The 10,808-nt window shown below is 48.0% G+C and overlaps 1 pseudogene; it reads left to right on the forward strand.

Annotated features, from left to right (window-relative positions):
• Window positions 1–5,956: 5,956 nt before the first annotated feature.
• On the forward strand, window positions 5,957–7,140 carry LOC133766544 (poly(rC)-binding protein 2-like; annotated as a pseudogene).
• Window positions 7,141–10,808: the final 3,668 nt, after the last annotated feature.

Here is a 10,808-nt window from a genome sequence, read left to right on the forward strand (position 1 = left end):
AATAAATAAAATTTAAAATAAATATTTGATCGTTATTCTCAAAGTTTTCTTGTGGCCCTTTGATGATGTTGCCTCCATATTCAATCTCAAAGGCTTGCATGCTATGTGCACCATTTCTTCTGGTGGTTACCTTCCCGTCCCTAACGGGCACCCTGAATTACAGCTGTGCCAGGCCATTTAGAATCAGTGGAATATTCGATGAATACTGCACACGTGCTGTATGCCAGGTGCTATTACAAGGCACTGGGTGTCCTGTGATTGTGGGGGAAACCTGACTGTGGTCTCCAGCAGTCTTCGGGGGGAATTAATTACCCTGAGCATAAGTAAGTAGTTAATATGCTGTGATGGAAATGGAACAGGTTCCTCGATGGCTGCGGAGTCATGAGCTTTCCAGAACTTGGGAACTGAGACAGACACAGGAGTCCTTGAGCCCTGGATGTTCTTGGGAATTTTGGAATGGCAACAAGGTTGGAAAGGACAGTGGGAAAGATGAATCAAGCATTCCCTGGCCGCCACCAAGACACTGGCAAGCGCTCCCCTGGTGGCCCTGGAGGGCAGAGGAAGCGCCTCCAAATCAGCTGTACGCGCCCTTGCTCAGCGCGATCACCCTACTGCACTAAAATGTTACCAGAACTAATAGAAGCAGAAACTTCTTGGGACCTTGTGGGTGTCTCCATGGATCTCTTCCTATCCACTCCTAGCCCACCTGGAATGCTGCAGCTGTGGTCAAAATGGAGTTGGTCAGGGCTGGCGCTGTGGCGTAGCGGGTAAAGCCACCCCCTGCAGTGCCAGCATCCCATATGGGCACCGGTTCTAATCCTGGCTGCTCCACCTCCGATCTCACTCTGCTATGGCCTGGAAAAGCAGTAGCAGATGGCCAAGTCCTTGGGCCCCTGCACCCGCGTGGGAGACCTTGAAGAAGCTCCTGGCTCCTGGCTTCGGATTGGTGCAGCTCCAGCCGTTGCAGCCATCTCGGGAGTGAACCAGCGGGTAGAAGACCTCGCTCGCTCTCTCCTCCCTCTCTCTGCCTCTCCTTTTCTTTCTTTGTAACTCTTTCAAGTAAAATAAATCTTTAAAAAAAAAAAAAAGAGTTGGTGTGAGACTCCTGCTGTAGGGAGTTAGCACTATTAAAAGGTACCCTAAGTGTGGAGCTAGACAGTAGATTGTTAGAGACAGCAGAAGCTGTTAGTGGACCGTGCTGAGCAAAGGGAAAATGATGTTGCAGAAGGAAAAGCCATCCGTGTTCATTAGAATACGTGAAGTTAGTGAAATCGGGAACATGAGTGTCTTGAAAATGGAGGCAGAGCACACCAGAGCCTGGGAAGTGAGGAGGGGGTGAGGAGAGGCCCTGTGACAGGGAGACTCCTGGGCCCCCACGCAACTATCATCCCTCAACTGGCCAAGCCACACCACTATCTGTACCCATAGAGCAGCCTCCAGGACCCACCTAGGCCACACCCGCTGTCCCGAAGGAGACCATCAGAGACCGAATGGCAGGAGGTCGGACGAGACTACAAGGAGGGGGGCGACCCTGCCCTCCCTGGCTCACAAAGGAAGAGGGACAGAAGCATGTGTAGATGTGCTGCTGCTCCGAAACTGCGTTCCCGGATGGAGCCGTCAGCTGATCTCACTGCAGGGAGTCTAAGGTCTCAGAGCCTCTCGTCCCAGCAACCTAGTGGCCATTGGTGACCACAGAATGGGTAGAGGAACACCCCTATGAGGTTGGTTCATCTGAAACATGAATCACCTAGTGTGGCAGTGAGGGAATGTTCTGGCTCTAACAGGTTGAAATAAAGAATGAACTACACAAGACATAAATTCAGATGAACGAGGGGCCGGTGCTGTGGTATAGCCAGTAAAGCCACACCTACAGTGCCTCTTCCAGGCCTTCCACGTGGGTGCAGGGACCCAAGGACTTGGGCCATTCTTCTACTGCTTTCCCAGGCTATAGCAGAGAGCTGGATAGGAAATGGAGCAGCCGAAACTCGAACCAGCGCCCATATGGGATGCCGGCACTGCAGGCGGTGGTCTTACCTGCTATGCCACAGCTTCAGCCCTTGGATAATTCTTTATATTAATTTTCTAGTGTTCCTGAAACTCTTAATTGGCTTTGAGGAAATTTGAATGATAAAAACACAAAAGTAGTGAATGAATACCTGTATCTATCCAAAACTGTTAAAGTGGAGTTCAATATTAACTTTTTAAAAAAGGTTTATTTTTAATTTAGTTGAAAGGCACTGTGATGGAGAGAGGGAGGAGAGAGAGAGAGATCTTCCATCTACTGGTTCACTTGCCAAATAGTCACAACAGCCAGGGCTGGCCCAGTGGAAGCCAGGAGCCAGGAGCTCCATCTGGGCCTCCATGTGAATGTCAAGAGCCCAAGCACTTCTACTGTTTCCCAAGCGCATTAGCAGGGAGTTGGATTGGAAACGGAGCAGCTGGGACTGGAACCTACGCTCCAGTGTGGGATGCTGGCATCGCAGGTGGCAGCTTAACCTTGACATTGATAACTTTAAACCACAGCAGGAAGAGTGACAGACACGTGCCCAACCTCCAACACTTAGACCTCTCCCTCCTTGCTGTCTCTGTGGAGGTCTGCAAAGCCACAGTCTCTGCCTTTGTCATGCTCACCCTCTGCACCTTTGAAGTCCTAAATGATGCCCTTGGACAGAGGTGGGGGGGATTTCAGGTGAGGCTGCAGGTGCTGCTGAGCAATTTCATGAGTGCTCCCCAGGGAGGAGCCTGGCCTGCAGCCCCTGGGCAGATGACATCTCACAAGCGTGCCTGGTTGCTGTACGGTCACGGGTCTCCGAGCAGCTGCCGTGTCCCGTGGGCCCTGCAGGGCGGGCACTCACAGCTGGCTGCTTGGCTGCTCAGGCTGTCTTCTGTACCCACTCATCAGACCCCAGCGACTCTGGTGACTGAAGCCCACCGCTCCCCCCCCCCCCCAACACACATAGAGCTTGCTCAGCGCTTCCATCCTTGGCAAACTTTAAAGCGGAATTTTCCGTGCAGAGAAGAAAATCCTAGGAAATGTTCTGATGTCAGCAGGAGTGGTGGCAACGGCAAGCTGAGCGCAGACCGCCCCGTACAGGATGGGTGGTGCAGATGTCAACTCTCGTGCCCCAGACAACATCAGAGTGCAAAGTGGGCTCTCGAAGCTAAGTGAAGATGAAGGTAAATTGGAAGCAGCATCCAGAATTATTCCCCTCCCAAAGGAAGAAGCTCATTACGTTTTGTCTGCAGGAATGTTCCAGATGGGCCTGAGAAACTGGAGACATTTGCATCTCTGAAAGACCACAAGACTCAAAAAAGGACCAAAAAAAAGTTGGAAAAACACAGAAGTTCTGGGGGTGGATGGTGGAGATGGTTGCATAGCAGTGTGGATACGCTGGTGCCACAAAGCTGTGGTCCAGAGCGGTCAGGCTTATGTTACGTAATTGAGGAGCCTTGGAGAACGTTATGGAAAATGTGTACTATGGAAAAACTGAGCATGGATTTCAAAATTGTTGCACCAGCATCCATTTAGTTCCATTTTCCAAGAAGTTTTTGAAAGAATGTTTTCACAATGAAGTGTATACATGGGGGTGGGTGTTGTGGTGCACTGGGTTTAGTGAGTTAAGCTGCTCGGGATGCCCGCATCCCATATCAGAGTACTGGTTCAAGTCCTGGCTGCTCCGCTTCCAATTCCGTTTCCTGCCAATGTGCCCAGGAAGCAGCAGGTGATGGCTTAAGCATGCATTCCTGCCAATCACATGGAACAGCTGGATGAAGCTCCTGGCTCCTGGCTTCAGCCTGGCACAGCCCTGGCTGTTATGGCCAACTGGGGAGTGAAACAGCGGGTAGAAGATTCTCTCTACCTCTCTCTGTCACCCTGCATTTCACATAAGTACATAAATGAATCATTTTTAAAATAAATAAGCATGTGTAAAAGTTCTGCCTTCCTATTTCTTTGAATAATAGCAGTATCTACTTAGGGTGGTTGAGCAGAATGAAGAGGTTGAACCTGAAGTTTGTATCACAGCACTTCAATATTCACTAACACCAGTGTCACTGTTACCTAAAGCAGGTATTGTCAGCATTCCAGTAGGAGGTCCGGCGGGCCCTCAGCCAGATGTCCTCAGCGAGGTGCACAGCTGCTGTGGCAAGCCTGTTGATGGTATGCACTCGGGCACGCTGTGATGAAAATCACACCTCTATGATCTTCCTCCACGTGAAGCTCAGTCTAATCATGAGAGAAGCATCGGAAACATCCCACATTGGAGGGGGCCAGACCAGGACTCCTCAAAACCGTCAAGGTCACCAAAAACAAGGAAAGCATCCCATATGGACGCCGGTTCTAGTCCCGGCTGCTCCACTTCCAATCTAGGTCTCTGCTAATGGCCTGGGAAAACAGTAGAAATGGTCCAAGTCCTTGGGCCCCTGCACCTATGTGGGAGACTCAGAAGAAGCTCCTGGCTCCTGGCTTCGGATCGGTGCAGCTTTGGCTATTGCGGCCATCTGGGGAGTGAATCAATGGATGGAAGACCTCTCTCTCTGTCTCTCCCTTTCTCTATAACTCTGCCTCTCAAATAAAAAAATAAATTAAAAAAAAATTGCTGCTTGAGACACCTGCATCTGATATAGAAGTTCCTGGATCTGAGTCCCAGATGCACTCCTATGTCCAGCTTCTTGCTTACACAGACCCTGGACGGCAGTGGTAATGGCTCAAGTATTTAGGTCCCTGCCACCCACGAGGGGATGTGGATTGCATTCCTGGCTCCTGGTTTCTGCTTGGCCCAGCCCTGGAGTATTTGGAGAGTGAACTGATAGATGGGAGCTCTCTGTCACTGTCTCTCAAAAAGTAATAAAAGAACAATTTCGGGGCCAGCACTGTGACCCCGTAGATTAATCTTCCACCTGAGGCGCCAGCATCCTATATGGGTGCCAGTTCTAGTCCTGGCTGCTCCTCTTCCAATCCAGCTCTCTGCTGTGGCCTGGAAAAGCAGTAGAAAATGACCCAAGCACTTGGGCCCCTGCACCTGCTTGGGAGACCCGGAAGAAGCTCCTGGCTCCTGGCTTCGGATTGGAGCAGCTCTGGCCATTGCAGCCATTTGGGGAGTGAACAAGTGGGTGGAAGGCCTTTCTCTCTGACTTTCCCTCTCACTGTCTGTAATTCCACCTCTCAAAAATAAATAAATAATGGGAATTGGGGTCCCATGGCAAGTTTTTAAACTGTACTCTTAGAAGTATGTCCGTAGGAATGGATGCAGAATTATACAGCTTTATGGTTACTAACTTCCTCCTCCCTCTCTATTCTCACTCTTATTTTTTTACTAAGATCTATTTTAAATTGACTTTATACACATATGATTAACTCTATGTTAAGTAAAGAGTTCAACAAATAGTATGAACAAGACAAAAAAAAAAAAAAAAAAAACTGTTCCTTGACAGTCAAGACAAGGGTTGTTCAAGTCATTGCTTTTCAAAGTGTCAATTTCACTTCTACAGATTTCATTTTAAGTGCTCTATTAGTTCTCACAGATCAGGGAGAACATAAAGTATTTGTCCCTTTGGGGCTGGCTTATTTCACTAAGTATGAAGTTTTCCAGATTCATCCATTTTGTTGCAAATGACCAGATTTCATTTTTCTTTAACTACTGTGTAATATTCCATAAAATAGCCCAGACCAGCAGAGGCAGCAGCCTGCGCCCTCTCCCGCCCGCCCACCCGCCAGCCCTCTGCCGCTCTCCACCCGCCCTGGGGTCTCTTTCCCCCTTCCTCCTCCTCCTCCTCCACCCCCTCCTTCCTCCTCCACCCGCCCAACCACCACCCCTCCCCCCCCCCCCCCCCCCCCCGCCTTCCCGCCCGCCCCTATTGTTCCGCCCCCGGCCTCCCACCCTTCCCCTTCCGGCCCGCTCCCCTTTCCCCCTCAGTCGCCTTGCGCCTGCAGTTTTGGCTTCACCCCCCCCCCCCCCCAGTGACCAAAGACTTGACCAGTCAGAGTCCAGCTCCCAAGAACACCGCTCGAAATGGACACCGGTGTGATCGAAGGTGGATTAAATGTCACTCTCACCATCCGGCTACTTATGCGTGGCAAGGAAGTTGGCAGTATCATCGGAAAGAAAGGAGAACCTGTTAAGAAGATGCGCACAGCAACATCTCAGAAGGGAATTGTCCTGAGAGAATTATCACGTTGGCTGGACCCACTAATGCCATTTTCAAAGCATTTGCTATGATCATTGACAAACTGGAAGAGGACATCAGCAGCTCTATGACCAATAGCACAGCTGCCAGTAGACCTCCGGTTACCTTGAGGCTGGTGGTTCCTGCTAGTCAGTGTGGCTTTCATTGGAAAAGGTGGTTGCAAGATCAAGGAAATAAGAGAGAGTACAGGGGCTCAGGTGCAGGTGGCAGGGGATATGCTCCCCAACTCAATGAGCGGGCCATCACTATTGCTGGCATCCCGCAATCCATCATTGAGTGTGTCAAACAGATCTGCGTGGTCATGTTGGAGTCCCCCCCGAAGGGCGTGACCATCCCGTACCGGCCCAAGCCGTCCAGTTCTCCGGTCATCTTTGCAGGTGGTCGGGCCTATACCATTCAAGGATAGTATGCCATTCTACAGCCAGATTTGACCAAGCTGCACCAGTTGGCAATGCAACAGTCTCATTTTCCCATGACCCATGGCAACACTGGATTCAGTGGCATTGAATCCAGCTCTCCAGAGTGAAAGGCTACTGGGCAGGTCTGGATGCATCTGCTCAGACTACTTCTCATGAACTCACCATTCCAAATCGTTTGATTGGCTGCATAATTGGGCGTCAAGGCGCCAAAATCAATGAGATCCATCAGATGTCTGGGGCGCAGATCAAAATTGCGAACCCAGTAGAAGGATCTACTGATAGGCAGGTTACCATCACTGGATCTGCTGCCAGTATCAACCTGGCTCAATATCTAATCAATGTCAGGCTTTCCTCGGAGACGGGTGGCATGGGGAGCAACTAGAACAATGCAGATTCACCCATAATCCCTTTCTGCTGTTCACCACCACCCATGATCCATCTGTGTAGTTTCTGAACAGTCAGCGATTCCAGGTTTTAAATAGTTCGTAAATTTTCAGTTTCTACACACTTTATCATCCACTCGTGATTTTTTAATTAAAAGCATTTTAATTCCCTTCTCTGTTCAGCTATTAATGCTGAGATCCATATTTAGTTTTATAAGCTTCTCCCCGTGGTTTTTTTTTTTCTTTTTGGTTTTTTTTGGCTCATGAATTTTTCTGTTTGTCATGGAAATGTAAGAGTGGAATATTAATACATTTCAGTTTAGTTCTGTAATGTCAGGAATTTTTCAAAAAAATTAAAAGATGGAAAAAAATTCCATAGAATACATATCTCATAATTTCTTTATCCAGACTTCAGTTGATAGGCATTTAAGTTGATTCCATGTCTTATGTATTGTGAATTGAGCTGCAATAAATATGAGAGTGCAGATAACTCTTTTATTTGCTGATTTCATTTCCTTTGGGTGAATTCCCAGGAGTGGGATGGCTGGGTTGTATGGTAGGTCTATATTCAGATTTCTGAGGTATCTCCAAACTATTCCGTAGTGGTTTTGTCAGTTTGCATTCCCTCCAACAGTGGATTAGGGTACCTTTTTTCCCACATCCTCCCCAGAATTTGTTGTTTATTGATTTCTGTATGTGAGCCATTCTAACCAGGGTGAGGTGAAACCTCATTGTGGTTTTGATTAGCATTTCCCTGATGGCTAGTGATCCTGAACATTTTTTCATGTGTCTGTTGGCCATTTGGATTTCCTCTTTTGAAAAATGTCTATTGAGGTCCTTTGCCCATTTCTTAACTGGGCTGCTTTGTTGCTGTGGAATTTCTTGATCTCTTCGTAGATTCTGGTTATTAATCCTTTATCAGCTGCATAGATTGCAAATAATTTCTCCCATTCTGTCAGTTGCCTCTTCTATTTCTTGAATGTTTCCTTTTTGTAGTACAGAAGCGTCTCAATTTGATGTAATCCCATTTGTTAATTTTGGCTTTGATTGCCTATACCTCTGGGATCTTTTCCAAGAACTCATTGTCTGTGCCAATATCTTGCAGGGTTCCCCTAATGTGCTCTAATAATTTGATGGTATCAGGTCATAGATTTAGGTCTTTAATACATTTTGAATGGATTTTTGTGTAGGGTTCCTGCTACATATTCCTGCATGTGGAGATACAGTTTTCCCAGCACCATTTGTTGAAGAGACTGTCCTTGCTCCAGGGATTGGTTTTAGCTCCTTGATCAAGTATAAGTTGGTTGTAGATGCTTGGATTGATTTCTTTTTTAAAATTTTTTTTTTATTTGACAGGTAGAGTTATAGACAGTGAGAGAGAGAGACAGAGAGAAAGGTCTTCCTTCCGTTGGTTCAACCTCTAAATGGCCACCACGGCCGGAGCTGCGCTGATCCGAAGCCAGGAGCCAGGTTCTTCTTCCTGGTCTCCCATGCAGGTGCAGGGGCCACAGCATTTGGGCCATCCTCCACTGCCCTCCCGGGCCACAGCAAAAAGCTGGACTGGAAAAGGAGCAGCCAGGACTAGAACCCAGTGCCCATATGGGATGCCAGCGCCACAAGTGGAGGATTAGCCAAGTGAGCCACAGCGTGGGCCCCGATTTCTGGCATTTCTATTCTGTTCCATTGGTCTTTGCATCTGTTTTTGTACCAGTACCAGGCTGTTTTGATTATAACTGCCTTGTAGTATGTCTTGAAATCTGGTATTGTGATTCCTCTGGCTTTGTTTTCGTTATATAAGATAGCTTTAACTATTCGAAGTTAAGCTGGGTGGTAAAAATGCCATCCTAAGTGTCAAAGTGATCATATAGATAGGATTAAGTGTTAAAGGGATCACATAAATAAGATTACATGTCTGGTAATAATAGAATTAAAAAGGAGAGAATGATCCAACATGGGAAGCAGGCCACACAGTAGATTCATAGAATGACAACCGCTTTAAATAGCACACTGACCGCAGCCCTGCAGGCATTCTGGTCTGGCTGAAAGGCCCACGAGAGCATTTCAGGAAGGGAAAGCCAAGACACTGTGGCAAAAAAAAAAATCCTACATGAAGGATCTTTGTGAGAGAGACCCCAGTGGAAAGAAGTGGCCATCAAAGAAGGATGTACTTTTCTCTGAAGGGAGAAGAGAACTTCCACTTTGCTTATGGCCCTGTCTAAATAATGACAGATATTGTGGCTTCAAAAGGCTTCCATAGACTTGACAGCTCATGTCAAGAGCCTCGGGTGATCACTGACATCATAAATAAGAGTGTTAATTGTTAAATCAACAACAGGAGTCACTGTGCACTTACTTCCCATGCAAGACCTCTGTCCTTAATGAGTTGTATTATGAGAATTAACTGTAAAACTTGCTCTCAACAGGTTTTTTTAGGTGCATGTGTGTGCAAGTTGTTGAAATCTTTCCTTAGTATAGAGTTGGTCTTCTGTGTATAAAGTTAATTGAAAATGAATCTTAAAGGAAAATGGGACTGGGAATGGGAGAGGGAGGAGGAGGTGGGATGGGAGGGAAAGTATGGTGGGAAGAATCACTATATTCCTAAAGTTGTACTTATGAAATTTGTACTTATTAAATAAAATGTTTCTTTGGGGAAAAAAGATTTATATATTTACTTGAGAGGCAGAGTTATAGACAGAGGGAAAGACAGAGAGAGAGGTCTTCCATCAGCTTGTTCACTCCCCAAATGGCTGCAACGGCCAGAGCTGCGCTGATCTGAAGCCAGAAGCCAGGAATTTCCGAGCCTCCCAGGTGGGTGCAGGGGCCCAAGGACTTGGGCCATCCTCCACTGCTTTCCCAGGCCATAGCAGAGAGCTGGATCGGAAATGGAGCAGCCGAGACTCCAACCAGCAACCGTATGGGATGCTGGTGCCACAGATGGATGCTTAACCTACTACGCCACAGCTCCAGGGCCAGTCATGATTTGTTTTAAACATGAATTTATTTGAGGGAGAGTATGCTCCCATGTGCTGATCGACTTCCTAAGTCCTTGTAATTGCTGGGGCAGTGCCCGGCCAAAGTCAGGAGCTGGGAACACCATCTAAACCTCCCACATGAGTGGCAGCAACCTAATTATTTGAGCCAGTATCGCTGGTTCTCAGGGTCTGAACTGGCAGGAAGCTGGACTCAGGAGCTGAAGGCAGGAGTGAAACCCAGGCCATCCAGTGTGGGACAAGGGCATCTTAACCTCTAGACTAAATGGCCGCCCCCTTCATTTTTTAATTTGTAATTTAATGTGCTACACTGACAAGGAACATTACCATATGCAGCACAGTATCAAGAACTGTGTCACAGGCCTGCACCGGTCCCCTCGGCCGGGCTGCAGCAAGGCTCAATGTTCTGCTCTGCGTGGCTCGGCCTCCCTCCCACAGGGAGCACGAGCTTCACCGGAAGTAGGACTCGGGCGTCACTCAGAGGAGAGCGTTTCAAGAATCCCTTCTAGCAGATGAGCGCACACTGCACTGCTCCACAGGTGAATATTCACGCCGTCTTCTCACGCCTGGCCTGCCTGCGCTTTCCCACTTACCTCCGGAGAGTCTCCTTGCTTTGATTTGTTTGAATCTGCATCCAACCAAAGTACACACAGCAGCCCTTGCGTCTCTGTTCATCCGTAGCAGCTCCCTTGCCTCCCCCCTCCACCGCCCCGTGCCACTTATGTGTTGGAAAAAACTGAATCCTACAGAATCTCCCATGGTTTTGTTTCCCTGATCATATCCTTGGGTGACATCTGTGGTCCCCCCCGTCCCCTGTGTCCTATGAGCAG

Source organism: Lepus europaeus, chromosome 9 (genome assembly GCF_033115175.1).
Source record: "Lepus europaeus isolate LE1 chromosome 9, mLepTim1.pri, whole genome shotgun sequence".
NCBI classification, from domain to species: domain Eukaryota; kingdom Metazoa; phylum Chordata; class Mammalia; order Lagomorpha; family Leporidae; genus Lepus; species Lepus europaeus.